General features: G+C 40.1%; 1 protein-coding gene and 1 non-coding gene across 2 annotated transcripts in view; one reads left to right on the top strand and one right to left on the bottom strand.

Annotated features, from left to right (window-relative positions):
• The first annotated feature begins 6,372 nt into the window (after nucleotides 1-6,372).
• The window catches only part of KANSL1L (KAT8 regulatory NSL complex subunit 1 like), a 184,618-nt gene continuing 176,389 nt past the window's right edge, over nucleotides 6,373-14,601 (top strand). The window contains exon 1 of the mRNA XM_047773390.1: nucleotides 6,373-6,567. The gene's annotated coding sequence lies outside the window, so the exon portion shown is untranslated. The remainder of the gene's footprint in view (nucleotides 6,568-14,601) is intronic.
• LOC125123791 (small nucleolar RNA SNORA70) lies at nucleotides 9,307-9,439 on the bottom strand. The gene has a single exon (XR_007134169.1). It is a non-coding gene; the product is annotated as a small nucleolar RNA SNORA70 (small nucleolar RNA).

The following is a 14,601-nucleotide window of genomic DNA, read 5'->3' as shown; positions in this document are numbered from 1 at the left end:
GTGTATTAATTCACTGTAGTTTGAAGGTTGTTTGTTACTGTATCATAACTTGACCCATCATGACTGATACAACTTCCATATGTTCTTGATATGTAATTGAGGAAATAGAACTGATGTTACAATATATTTTTAACACCTTCAGTGACCCCAAAAAACTGCCATGACATGTAGATTTCATATGTTTCAGACCGTTGTGATAGTTTTTCAATTGTAGTGAGTTCTGACCAATATTTCTGGATATGCTTATTTAAAGACCTATGGGATTAGTGTCTGAAAACAACACTTTTTTTTTTTATCATTTTACTTCCTTATGCAAAACTCTTCTTTGATGGTTCCACTATTACCTACAAAATAAACTTTATATTCCTTACTTAAACTTGCATCAGAGCTTTCCATATTTTGGTTCCAGTCTACATTTGCAGACTTGTCCCCCATTATTCTTTTTAATTGTATCAATGTATTTAGCATCTTAACACCCCTGGACACAACCACTGAGCCTGAAAAAGGGAATGTAGTTCAAAAATCTGTTTATGTATGAAACCCCCCCCAGCATACACACACGATCAAGTTGTAGAATTGTTGACAGGGACATCAGGAGAGGCCACTTAAAGGCCTTGTTTGCCTTTTATCCATTTCCTGCCTGCTGCCTGAGAAGTGGATATGATGGCTGGAGCTCCAGTTGCCCTCTGGCAACGTGAAGTCCGTTTGAGAATGGAAGCCAGGGGTGAGAATGACAGAAGAGAATAACAGGAAGGAGCATGCATTCCTGGTTACCCTGTGGAGCTCTTATGTCAGCTCTGGGCTGTCTCTCAACATTTTTTTTTTTTTTGAATCATGTTTCATTAACTCTTAAGATGCACCATGATTTATTTATTTATTATGAAAAAACCTGCTGGCAATCAAACTGATAACAAAACTTTCTTACCGCATCAACACTGAAGTCATTCTGACTTTGGAAATGTTAAACTGAAAAAAACGTGTCTTATAACAGTAAAATATGTTATGATGGAGAATATTAACTTGTATTTTTTTGTTTGGCTGCACCTGTGGCATACAGAATTCCCAGCCCAGGGATGAGACCCATAGGACAGCAGTGACAATGCCTGATTGTTAACCTGCTGAGCCACCCCACTAGAGAACTCCTTAACTTGTATTTTAATGCCGTCATTATCTGGGGCTTTCAAATACATTTCACAGACTATCTGCATCATAACTGAGGCAGAGAGGTTTTTAATTTTTCTGCCTATCTACATTTTGGACTTAAAACTCCTTGAGATTTCTGAGTCAACTTCATCAGAGTGTCCTTGTTTTAAAAATCAACTTTATCAAAGTATAATTCTCATACAGTAACATGTACCTGTTTTAAGTATACATTTTGATGAATTCTGACAAATGCATGTATCCACTGCCACCATCATAGATAGGATCTTCCATTATCCAGTGTACCCAACTCTTGAAATTCCTCCCACCCCAGGCTGAAGCAACTGCTGACCTGATTTCTGTAATGAGTTAAATTTGTCTTTTGTAGAGCTTTATATAAATGGAACCATAAAATATTTACTCTCTTTTGTGTTTGGCTTCTTTCAGTCAGCATACTGTTGTTTTTTATTTGTTTGTTTGTTTTTTTTCTTCTTAGGGCCACACCCATGGCATATGGAGGTTCCCAGGCTAGGGGTCCTACACCACAGCCACAGCAATGCCAGACTGAGCTTTGTCTGCAACCTACACCACAGCCTGGCAACACTGGATCCTTAACCCACCCAGCAAGGCCAGGGATCGAACCTGCGTCCTCATGGATGTTAGTCAGATAAGTTAACTGTTGAGCTACAATGGGAACTCCTCAGCATACTGTTTGAGAATTATCTATGTTGTCCTATGTACCAGTAGTTTATTTCTGTTTATTGCTGAATAGCATTGCATAATATGGATGTACCACAATTAGTTTTTCACCATTTGATTGATCTTGAGTTGTTTCCAGTTTGGGGCTATTGTGAATAAAGGTTCTATGGATATTTGACTACATAAGAATTAATTTTTGATTCCCCTAAAGTCATGGGCCAGTTCTGACTGCTTTATCCTGCTCTCGTTCTAAGAATCTTATAGTTCTTGCTCTGTACCTCTATCCTTTGCTTGTCTTTTGATACTGGGTAGTTAAAGCTAAATCCGTCCTGAATAGAAATTATCACCTTCAGCCCTGCAGCTTATCCTATTCCACTTTCCAAATATGACTATAGAAAGACTTAAAACCTACTAGAATATGATGGTGGAGGACAGTTGCTCTGGGCACAAAATATAGAGAAATAAGTAGTTCAGGCTTCCAAACTAGCTTTCTAAACTATGAGGTAGTGGGGAAAGAGCTCTGGCCTTGGAGCCAGGCAGGTCTGTCTTCTAATCCCATATTGGCCATTTTTTAGTATGAGAATCTTGATATATTAATTTTTTAATCTCACTGAGCTTTTTTTCCCCCCTGATCTGGAAAATGAATACAACATTGACTTTGCAGAATATGAGAATTAAATGTATGTATTCATTCAACAAACACGTGTTGAAAACCTACACGTCCTGTCCTGGGCTCTGGGGATATAGCAGTAAGCAAAACACTGGAAAAAGTGCCTGACCTCATGGAGCCTACATTCTAGGAAGATAAGACAACAAAAACAAAATAATCAAGATTTATGTTAAGTTAGATGGTTACAGACCAGGGAAGGGAGATAGAAAAGGCTGTATTTGTAACCCCTCCTTGGCTGTAAGCTGCCTGACACTAGATAGGATCTTTTTCCTGTATCACTAGCATTTATCATAATGTCAACTATATAGTACGTGTGGCACACATGTTTCCTGAATGAAAGGAGTGACTAAATAAAAACCAGTGTTGAGGAGAGAAAGATTATCTCATGAAATCACTGTAATACTGCTTACCTGGACATTTTTACATGCTTCCAGATAGGTAATAATTATGTCAGCAAGAATGGTGCCCTTATCTTCTTGTTCTTGCTGGTTCTATAAGTCTCCTAGCCAGTGTTATTTTATTTTTGGAAATCAGAATGCTTTTTTTTTTTTTTGTCTTTTTGCCATTTCTTGGGCCACTCCTGTGGCACATGGAGATTCCCAGGCTAGGGGTCTAATCAGAGCTATAGCTGCCCGCCTATACCAGAGCCACAGCAACGCGGGATCCAAGCCACGTCTGCAACCTACACCACAGCTCACGGCAACACTGGATCCTTAACCCACTGAGCAAGGGCAGGGATGGAACCCGCAACCTCATGGTTCCTAGTTGGATTCGTTAACCACTGCTCCACGATGGGAATTCCCAGAATGCTTTTAATATACCTTCTGAAAAATAATATATCTTTGATTTAAAAAATTAACTACATGAACTTTTCAGGCTTTTGCTGAATGGGTAATATATAAAACAATCTGAAAAATGTTGTTTTCTATTTAATTTAATTTTTCTATTAAGGAGCTTTAATATTCTACAGTTTCTGGAAAACTGACATGCATATGCTACAGATATTAAAATCCATGCTTTAGAATAATATTCAGTGTCAGAGTTCATGTTGTGGCTCAGCAGGTTAAGGACCAGAGACTAGTATCCATGAGGATTCGAGTTCAATCCCTGGCCTTGCTCAGTGGGTTAAGGATCCAGCGTTGCGGCAAGCTGTGGCATAGATCACAGATACAGCTCAGATTTGGCATTGCTATGGCTGTGGCATAGGCCAGCAGCCGCAGCTCTGATTCAACCCCTTGCCCAGGGACTTCCATATGCTGCAGATGTGGCCCTAAAATAAGAAGAAGAAGAAGAGGAAGAGGAAGAGGAAGAAGAATATTCAGTGTCAAGGAACAATGTGCTGGAGTCCCTGTCATTGTGCAGCAGAAACGAATCTGACCAGGAACCATGAGGTTGAGGGTTCGATCTCTGGCTTTCCTCAGTGGGTTAAGGATCTGGCGTTGCTGTGGGCTGTGGTGTAGGTCAAAGATGCAGCTCAGATCCCACATGACTGTGGCATAGGCCGGCAGCTGTAGCTCCGATTTGACCCCTAGCCTGGGAACCTCTGTATGCCTGGGATGTGGCCCTAAAAATAAATAAATAAATAATAAAAAAGGTACAATGTGCTTAATATGTGGTTAAATGGGCTAAAAAATATACATTATGCAGTGTCTGCTCATACGTATGAAATATAGCAGCGCTTCTAGATGAAGGCAATTTTCTTCTTTGTGCTTTTCTACACTGTTTACATCAAACATCTATTATTAATCATTTCCTACCTCCCATTCCTATTATTTTTAAAGTACCATAAATTGAAACCAAAGAAATAAGCAAAATTTATTGTGTGATGGCTTGGTAGATTGAAATACTTATTTAAGGTCTGTAAATTTGGCAGACTGCAGAACTGACCACAAAATAAAAGAACCTAGAGATTGGAAACAACCTACCTCCTATGATTGTTTGATGAACAAATTAGATAATGTATATTAAAATGCTTTCTGAATTATTACTTGTGTAATGACAAAACCTAATGCCTGTATCACCACTATAAATTCCATAAGGACTGGAACTTTGTTTATTGCCCTATCTCTAGCATTTACTCAATCTAGTAATGACATGCGCTATGCCCCATACTATGACAAACACAACCTCTACTCAAACTCAATGATACTATCTCCTAAACTATTGATGACTTTCTTCCCTGCCTAAGTCCTTTAAAATACCTATACAGACCAAATAAAATATCTTTCTTTGAACTAACATAATACATGCTTGACTTCTCAGACTGTTCATTTAAAAAAAATTAAATGCCTTAATCAAGTTCCTGGGCTAGGGGTGGAATCAGTGTGCAGTTGGGGCCTAAACCACACCACAGCAATATAGGATCCAAGCCACATCTGTGACCTACACCATAGCTTGTGGCAATGCCAGATCCTTAACCCACTGAGCAAGGCCAGGGATCAAACTGTATTCTCATGGATACTATGTCGGGTTCTTAACCTACTAAGCCACAATGGGAACTCCCAATTACTTTCACAGTACATTATTCACTTACAATTTTTATTTCAGTGATGGTAAATCAGTTTTCCAAACACTTCCCTTACTGCATATGAAGGTGCAATTATTGTTTGAGCAATTTAAAAAAATTCTCTCTTATAAGAGCAGCTTGTCATAAAAATCATTGCACTATGTCACAATGTACTAAAAAGACCAGGAATAAGCCAGTTATTTTTTCAATTCCAGTAATTTGTGTCATGTTTTATACTTTGTTATAACTCCAATTCCTTGGATTTCTCTCCCTCACCCCTACCGAGATCTTAACCTATTAATATGGTCGAAATAATAGCAATTGTCTTTCTGGATCTAAAGTCTTCGTGCACTTCATTCCATAAATCATTCCATGTGTAAATTAGGTGCTTAAGAAAACCTGTAATCCAGCTACAGGTTATAAGAGCTATATTTAGTGCGCGCGCGCACACACACACACCCCCCCTTGAGTGCGTGGCTAGGGAAATGCCTGGGTGTAGTTTCGTGGTGAGTGGAGCGCTGGGCCAGGTGCAAGAGTCTCAGAGATGTTTTTATGTGTCCCTGGCCGACTATCTCCTCATAAAACTCGTTAATTTATTTGCGCTACTGCAGAACGGAGTTAACTCCAGACCTACTCAAACTAGCTTTGGACAGATTTTGAAATGCTCGAGCTGATCGCTCCTGCTTCTTGCTGTAAAACGACACAGCTAGACCCAAGGCAGGTTTGTCACCTTCTTTCAGGGTCCTTCGGGGGATCGTACATAAATATGCCTTTGGATTTGAGCGCTCAGCCCAAATAAATGTAAACACACGGACCCGTATAGACTTGGCGACAGTAACAAAGCTCTGTTAAAACTCGCCCCTCCAGCGGCAGGGCGGGAAGGTCCGGCCGTCAGGAGCCTGCGCGGGCGGCAGGGGGTAGAAGCAGCTTGACTTTCCTCTCGCTTTGTTTTTCCTGTCACGGTGATACAGAAATAGCAAAGGAGAGGCGGGAAGTAGCCCTGCCGTATTTTTGGTATAAGTCTCTCGCTCTCTCTCTCCTAGCCGTATTTTTGGCGTGTGTCTCTGTCTGCGTCTGTATTTTCCCCGGTTTGCACGGGGAAGAGGTAAGGAGGAAGCAGGAGCAGCGATGATCCGCCCCAAAGCAGCCGCCGCGCCACTGCAGCAGGGTTCGGGCGCCGCACTCCAGCCACTTCCAGAACGCTCCGAGACGCTTCTGCAGGCCCCGCCCCCTGCCGGGGTTCCCCCGCCACCCGCGTTCATTTGCATGGTGCTGCCCCTCCCCCGCTGCCATTGGCCGGCGCCGCGCCCCGCCCACAGCCCCTCCACCGCGGCAGGGTTCCGTCCCCCGAGCTGCCCGGAGCTGCGGGCGGCGGGCGGACTGTTAAACCGCGGCGGCAGCGGCTGGGGCGGGAACGGGACGCGCTCTGGAGACGAGTCAGCGGCGCCCCGGGTGGGGGGAGGCGGGCAGGCAGCTAGAGATCACCTCGGCAGCCCCCACCACGGCCGGACCGAAGGTGCGGCGGCGGAGGGGAGCCAGGGCGCCCCAGCAGGCGAGTGGCCGGCGTCTCAGCGGCGGGCTGAGGGGGGTGGGTCTCCTCTGCCGGGGACGGCGGCAGCGCGGGGAGGGGAGAGCGGAGAAGACCGCTGGGAGAACTTGCGGCCAGGCGACCGACCAGCAGCCCCTCCGTGCCCCGAATCCTCTGGCCTCTTGGACTCTGGGTAGCAGCACAGGATCGCGCTCTAGGGCAGGGGTCGGATCGCAGCCAAATTTAAACGGCTAAACCTAACAGCTTTGGCAGGAGCTGAGGGGAGGGAAGGGGTGGAGGGAGAGGTGGAGGGAGGGGTGGGGGCGGACCTAAGCGCGGTCACGTGGGGTCAGGGGCGGGGCCTGGCAGGCCTCCCTTTTGTTTTGTCTGGCGCTTGCGCAGAAGGCAGAACACGTGGTCCTTTGGGCCCGCCCCTTGCTTCGGCGGCCTCGCCTCGACGGGTGCGGTGGTTGTGCCCGCAGTTGAGGGTCTGTGAGGCGGAGTCGTTTGCGCTAGATTGGCCCCTTGTTTTTTTTTTTTTTTTTTATTTTTACTTTATTTCAGGAAGACGGTGGATTGGCCTTTAGAATTACGTGGGATGGAGGGGAATCTAGGGAATTATTGAGGAATGGTGTTTCCGAGTTTGTGTCACTTTGTGTGCTGAAGGGATTGATGTTGTTGGAAAATTTGAGGATACGTGGTGTTTGGTAGCAAGAAATACAAGACTATGTTTAGGTTATTAAAGAAACTAGTGGGAAGGAAGAGGCTAATTTAACAGCCAAGAGGGGAGGCACTGGATAGATCTTGTTGTGATGTTTTCTTACTCCGGGAGAATTATTACTTGGTTTGTTTCCATGCCCGCTCTGCTTCGGGCGGATCCGCTCCTCTTTTCCGCTTCAATTAGCGGTCAGCGGGGACTTTTTTTTTTTTTTTTTTAATTGTGGGAAGCACGTTACTTTTGGATTCCCCCAACTTCTATCAACTGGCGAGATTTTAGAAAATAGCTTCCTTCGTCTTACCTTAACCAGTTTGTTTAACTTGTGCTGTGTTTGGGTCAAAGGGATTTTTTTTTTTTTTTTTCAGATACCGACAGGATAGGGCATGTTTGTTAGCAACAAAACCTGAGATATTTACCACTACTGCAGACAAGACTGGCCCTGTGTTTGACTGGAAAGAAGAGGCTCTAAAAGTAATTAAACATTAGAGAAAAATCTGGTGTTCTGGAATGTAGATTGCTTGAGTAAGGCTTACCAGTGAGTGGTCTTGGCTGTTTCCAATTCTTACACTAGCTGTTTCCTTGGGCAAGTTACAACCTCTCCGATCTCAATCTGTTTCCTCTTGTAAATAGTTTCATAATACTGTCCCTGCCTTAGGAGGTTGTTATGAGAATCAAATACCTTGTGTTCGTAAAAGTGATTTATAATATTTATCAACACTACAAATTCAGAAATTGCCAAGTAATACAGTTTTCTAACGAAAATTCTCTGTTTTTAGCCGGGATACTGGGAGAACGTAAACAATGAATCATGAAATACGATGTATTTGACTATCTTCAAAATCTGTTATAACTGTTTGGTTCTCCTTCATTTCCCACTTAATCAGATTAGTGTCGAGGTTGGTACTATTTCCTCATAGTTTTAATCTAAATCTCTTATCCAGCCCTTCTGGATTTTTTTTACATGAAATTTTTCTTAATCCAGACCATTTCTATCACATTGATTTTTTTACATTTGTGTGTAATATGTGCCTTTTCAAGTAACAGTTGCTTGTTTTTAAATCTTAGGAAGTAATTTGGAAAATGAACTCAGGTGTAAGTTAAGAAAAATACAAATGACTTGTATTTTTAACTATTTTCCTATGCATATTTGTGTATTTTTCCTAAAACTGGGAACATGTGGTAATGTAACTTTACCTCATAAACATTCCCATGTCATTAGTCTTTGAAAAATTATTTTTGGCAGCTTAATGCTATATCATGTGACATTTAAAAATTTTTCCTATTGGCAGATGTTTGGGATGTTTCTAATGTTTTGTTAACATAAATTTCGCTACAGAGAATAGTGTTTTACTTAAATCTTTGAAAAAATCTTCCCGTAGATTTGTAAAAGGTCAAAGAGTCTGGTGTATGTGTGTAACATCATCACTAAATTACCTTCCAGGATATTGTGTTGTTTAATACTCATCTAGTGTATGAGTGTGCCTCATATCACATCTTTATTCATTATTTGGTATTAGCAATAAAACAAAAACCCTTTGCTTTTACTTGCATTAATTTTTTTCACATATGTCTGAGATGTCTGTTTTAGTTTCCTAGTTTATAAACTGCTTGAGGCAGAGGAAGCTATCTACTGCATGGGAAAGTAGAATTTATTGGTGGGCAAGAGTAAGGAGGGGTCAGCGCCAAGGCCTTCATGAGTGCAGGGCCTGCCTTTTTTTCAGGGGGCCATGATTGGGGACATATTTGACCCTATTAGCCATCCAGGATGAGCTGCTCTTCTGCCACCATGTTTTCAAATTCATCTGTTAATTTAGTAAATCCCCACTTCTTGGGGATGTGGATCTTCCAGTGGCCAGGAAACTTGAACTTGGCTTTGTGTGGGGGCTCAATCATATGCTCCTTGTTCTGTAACTTGGAGCTGATGGACATAATGACCACTGTGAGAACTCTGGCCACTGAGCCCTGGAGCTTTCCAAAGGCACTGTGCGTATCTGTATGTATTTTAGATTGGGGACAGCATGCTAGACAGAATGCCCGCTGGAGAGGGCTGTCTCCAAGTTCCTTGGGACAACCCACATAGACACAGGCTGCACACGCTGTCAAGGAGGCTGCTGTTTGCAGCCATTGCTCGCCGGGCACCCACAGAGCAAAGAGCGAAATTGGCTTAATTGGCTGCAAGTATAAAATCAGCATAGTGGGTGCTTAATAAATATTTGCTAGTTTACTATTAATATTTATCTTTTTGACCTTTGAAAGGTCAGGAAATTGTCTTTTTTTGTCTTAGTTTAGGAGTACCTTGTTGGCAATATTCTGCTATTTGATTCATTACTTTGAGTATTTATCCGTTCAGGTGGGGCCTCACTGATCTTAGCACATTTGTCTGCCAGTGACTTGCAATTGTCCAGCTGCAGCATTATCCAGGAACACCCAGTTTTGATCCCATTTATCATAATAACTTAGACTATTTCATTACTTTTATTCATTCATCTGTTTTGTGTGAAATTCACTTACAAATTTCACTTTGTTCTAGATTCACTTTTGGCCTTTTCTGTGTAAAGGAAAAATGCCTGCTGTCTAAAGTTCCTTTGTTTTATTATTCAGGTTCTTTCTTTTTCTTTCTTTTCCTTTTTTTTTTTCTTTGCCCGCTTTTTAGGGCTGCTCTCCAAGCATATGGAGATTTCCAGATTAAGGGTCAAATTGGAGCTACAGCTGCCAGCCTGTGCCACTGCCACAGCAACATCAGATCCAAGCCACATCTGCGACCTTCACCACAGCTCAAGGCAATGCCGGATCTTAACCCACTGAGTGAGGCCAGGGATTGAACCTGCAACCTCATGGTTCCTAGTTGGTTCGTTTCTGCTGCGCCATGGCGGGAACTCCTCTTCAGGTTATTCTTGATAGCCCATCTGTTAACTGCCTTTAATATCTTTTTACTGCCTTTAACCGACCATGTAAATCTTATATGTCATCTGTAATTTTTACTTGTTCGGTTATTTATTTCTCTCCTTGTCTTTTTTTTTTTTTTAACCATTGTTGGTGACGTATTAGTAGTTAAAGTAGGTGAAAAGTTGTTTCCTTCAGGTTTAAAATTGTATTTAGGATTGTTTACTGATCAGGCTCCTCAAGTTATGAACAGCAGAGAATGAGACTGCTTGCAGCTGAAGCAACAGCTAATAGGGAATTAGCAACCAATTTACTGACTTTAAAGCATATCATCTGTTATACCTCTCGATCTGTAACGTCCTTACTGCATTACAGGCCTATAATGGAATACTGTACATGGTGATGTCATCATTGCAATCATATTACTTTCAGTATGTTTGATTTAGAAAGGCAAGGGAGGTGTGTTTATTTCCAAAAGATTTCTACTTTTTTTTTTCTTTTTAAATGTCCTGAAGAGATTTCACTGAACTGCTCGTTATTTCATGTGGGATAAATAAACTATCAAATGTTATTAAAATAGTAATATTGTCTTTGCCTGTTGTGAGTCTGTAATGAAGATCTGAAGATAGTTCGTAATGAGAGTTTTTAATACTTGATAACATTTTTAGGTTTTTAGGAACACTTTATTTCCATGTAGATGTGACAGTTCTCTGTTACCGAATTGCAAAAAATGCATTCATTTATAATATTAGCCTTTGTTAATATTTCTAATGAACTTTTAATTCATTTATTTCTAGTCCTATAAAACCAAGAATTCTCGAGCATGTCGTTTTAAGTAATATAATTTTTTTTAAACTTGGTAGTGAATCGTTAATCACATTAAATGAAATTGTAAATTGGAGTCGAAAGGTACAGACCAAGTGAATGTGATAGTGTACTTCTAAACGTTAATTTGTGAATCTAAGTTGATGAACCCAGAAAAAAAAAGGTTCTTCATTTATATTCCCATGAGTCATGCATTTATAACATAACTGAATAGGAATAATTCTGCTTGAACTTTGAAGTATGATCTATTTGATGTGTTATGTGGCCACCCAAGTGGCTTTATCTTTAATTAAATTCCTTTAGTCTTCAAAGAGAATTCCTTTTTAGGCATAGTTTTCAAAGTGAAAGAAGTTCTAGCTATAAACATTATTGAATATAAAGTGCTAACCTAACTGTGCCTTGGTAATGCCAATTACTACAGTGTTTTTTGCTGTAAAATGAGAATGCCCATTTGTGAAATAAAGAAATCTTGAAGCAGGACAGTGTATTTTGTCTTCATATATCCAGTAATTCCTATATTTTTGAGGACTCTATACCAGTGTGAATGCTTTCTCATTACTTTTATTGATTTAATTTAAGGTTTATGAGCTACAAATTAGAAACTTAGTCTCCTTATATTTCAGTATTGTTTAAAAAGCTGCTCAAATTTTGCTGAAAAAATCTGTTTTTCCTACTCCTCTGACTAATAATGAATCAGCTATCTTAAACACATTTAAATTGTTAAGTGTGGAAATAATTTAATATTTGTCTCTACTTCAGAATTCCCCCTCTCTCAAAATGCTGTTTGGTAGTATTTTCACTTTCCTTTAACTTTAGGATGAATCTGCCCTTCATGAGATATTTTTATTCCTAGTTTATGTTACTTCATTGAAGAGAATTAGGATTATCCAGATTTCAATTGAAAGAGTATATTTAGTGTTTGGGGTCGATACCGATATTTTCTGTAGACCATGTGGAATATATGTGTGTGTTGGAATATAAATCATGGTCAAAATCTGGAGTGGTATTTTAGGGGATGTAAAATCAGATTTGGTTTTTAATTTTTAATGTTTCTTCTGAGGAGGAAGGATGATTCTTCTAATTTAGATTGTCTAGATTATTGATTTCAATTCTGAAGGTAGATTAATTTAGCAAACTTTTGATTTTCCTTGGACTGCATGCCGAGGTTATTTGGTATATGCGACCTGTAGAGTAATTGTAAAGCCCTGGTTACTAAGTTTCTGGATCAACTCAGTTATTATTGATATCATAATTATCTCACTATGTACATGCAGCTTTTGAGGGGTGACATGATGGTATTTATTTACTATGTCTCATGTTGTCCAAGGGGTCAGATTGTATTTAATTAATGCTAAATTCATAAGTGTGATTTGTAATCTTAAAAATGAATAGAAAGTCACAATGGAAGCATTTTGGTGATAATAGGGCAAGGCTTTTTATTTGTAATAATATAATTTCTTCCCTAATTCACAATGAATGTTCTTTGGATTAAATTGTAGACCAAAAGTTAGAATTCATAGTATAGATTTTACAATACCTTCAATTCTTTCTGATTAATTTGATTTTACTTATAATAATGAAATTAAATATAACCAAAAAGAAAAAAAAAGTTTTGATTCTTTGTAGCTTTTAAATGTTTATAATTTAAAGGAATAAACTTTGCCTTGTCTTACTGAAATATTCTCTCTGGTTGGTATATTTTTCGAGACTTCTAAGAAAAATGTTTATATGTTGAGATCTAGACTTTTCGCGGTATGGTTGTTTGTTTGGAGGATTATCTGTAGCAGTTTTACAATGGGTTGTTTTTTGTGTTGTTACCATCCCCTCAAATTTTGGGCTGCAGATGATGTGCGCTAAGGAATTATTATTTATTTTTACTTAAATTGGAATATAAGTTGACAACTCTGTTATAAAAATGTAAAAGTGAGGTTCATGCCCAGGAAATGTAATTGATTTTCGGATTATCTAAAACTGTTGCCTCTTGACAGGTAATTAAAGTAATCCATCTAGGAGTTCTCCATTGTGGACTAGTATCCATGAGGATGTGGTTGCCATGAGCTGTGGTATAGGTCACAGACCCAGCTCCAATCGTACATTGCTGTGGCATGGTGTAGGCCAGCAGCTACAGCTCCAGTTGGACCCCTAACCTGAGAACTTACATATGCCACAAGTGTGACCCTAAAAATAAACAAACAAAAACCAACCAACCAAAAAAAAAAAACACCCCAAAATATTCTGGTTTATTTCTTTGAAAGGGTGATATGGTTTCTTATAGTTTTGCTTCTTAAATCATGTTGGCTTACTGTTTTAGTTTCTGTATGTTGTAGTTAAGGAAGTTTAGGGGTTTTTTTTGGGTTTGTTTGTTTGTTTTTGGTCAGTTTTATTCCAGGTTTTTTTGAAGTCCTATATCATTAGATTGACTAAATTCTTTTTAGAGAAGGGAACTATTTAGTTTGAGTATTGTGGGTATATTTAAAATAAATAATCATCAGCGTTCCTGTCATGGCTCAGTGGTTAATGAATCCAACTGGGAACCGTGAGGTTGTGGGTTCGATCCCTGACCTTGCTCTGTGGGTTAAGGATCCAGCATTGCCATGAGCTGCGGTGTAGGTCGCAGACGCTGCTCAGATCCTGTGTTGCTGTGGCTCTGGCATAGGCTGGTGGCTACAGCTCCGATTAGACCCCTAGCCTGGGAACCTCCATGTGCTGAGGGCTCAGCCCTACAAAAGGCAAAAGACAATAAATAAGGAAATAACCATCAGAGATGAATGTGGTGCTGAGAGTAAATAGAATGTAGTGTTTTGGTAGCCAGAAAAAAATTTCTTAGGTTTAGGTAAGATCCAGATATTTTTTTTTCCACCCAATGTGTACATAATTAGAAACCAGAATAATTAGAAAGTGAATATTCATAAGAAGATCACAATACTTCTTAGAAAACTCTTTGGGGATTTGCCTTTTCCACATTTTTTATTTTTTTGTATAACTTAAAGTATTATAGGTGCCTAAACACATTAAATAATATATTTGGATGAGAACTTTGGGACTGAAATATTTTATTTAAGTGTAGTTGATTTACAATTTTTTGCCAGTTTCTGCAGTACAGCAAAATGACTCAGTCATACACAGACACACACACAAACACATACACATCTACACACATTCCTTTTTTTTTTTTTTTTTGGTTTTGTCTTTAGGGTCATACCCTCAGCATATGGAGGTTCCCAGGCTAGGGGTCTAATGGGAGCTGCTGCTGCCGGTCTACACCACAGCCACAGCAATGACAAATCTGAGCCTCGTCTGCGACCTACACCACAGCTCACGGCAGCACTGAATCCTTAACCCACTGAGCTAGACCAGGGATCGAACCCACAACCTTATGGTTCCTAGTTGGATTTGTTTCTGCTGTGCCACCGTGGGGAACTCCCACACATATTCTTTTTTATGTTCTTTTCCATCATGGTCTATCCCAGGAGAATGGATGTAGTTCCCTGTGCTATACAGTAGGAACTGGTTGTTTATCCATTCTAAATGTGGTAGTTTGTATCTGCTAACCCCAAACTCCTAGTCAATTCCCTTCCCCACCCCTCCCCCATGGCAACCACAAATCTATTCTGTATGTCTGTGAGTCTGTT

The sequence above is a fragment of the Phacochoerus africanus genome, chromosome 3 (genome assembly GCF_016906955.1).
Source record: "Phacochoerus africanus isolate WHEZ1 chromosome 3, ROS_Pafr_v1, whole genome shotgun sequence".
Lineage (NCBI taxonomy): Eukaryota > Metazoa > Chordata > Mammalia > Artiodactyla > Suidae > Phacochoerus > Phacochoerus africanus.
The sequence above is the reverse complement of the archived record's forward strand: the minus strand, read 5'-3'. Positions and strand labels throughout refer to the sequence as shown.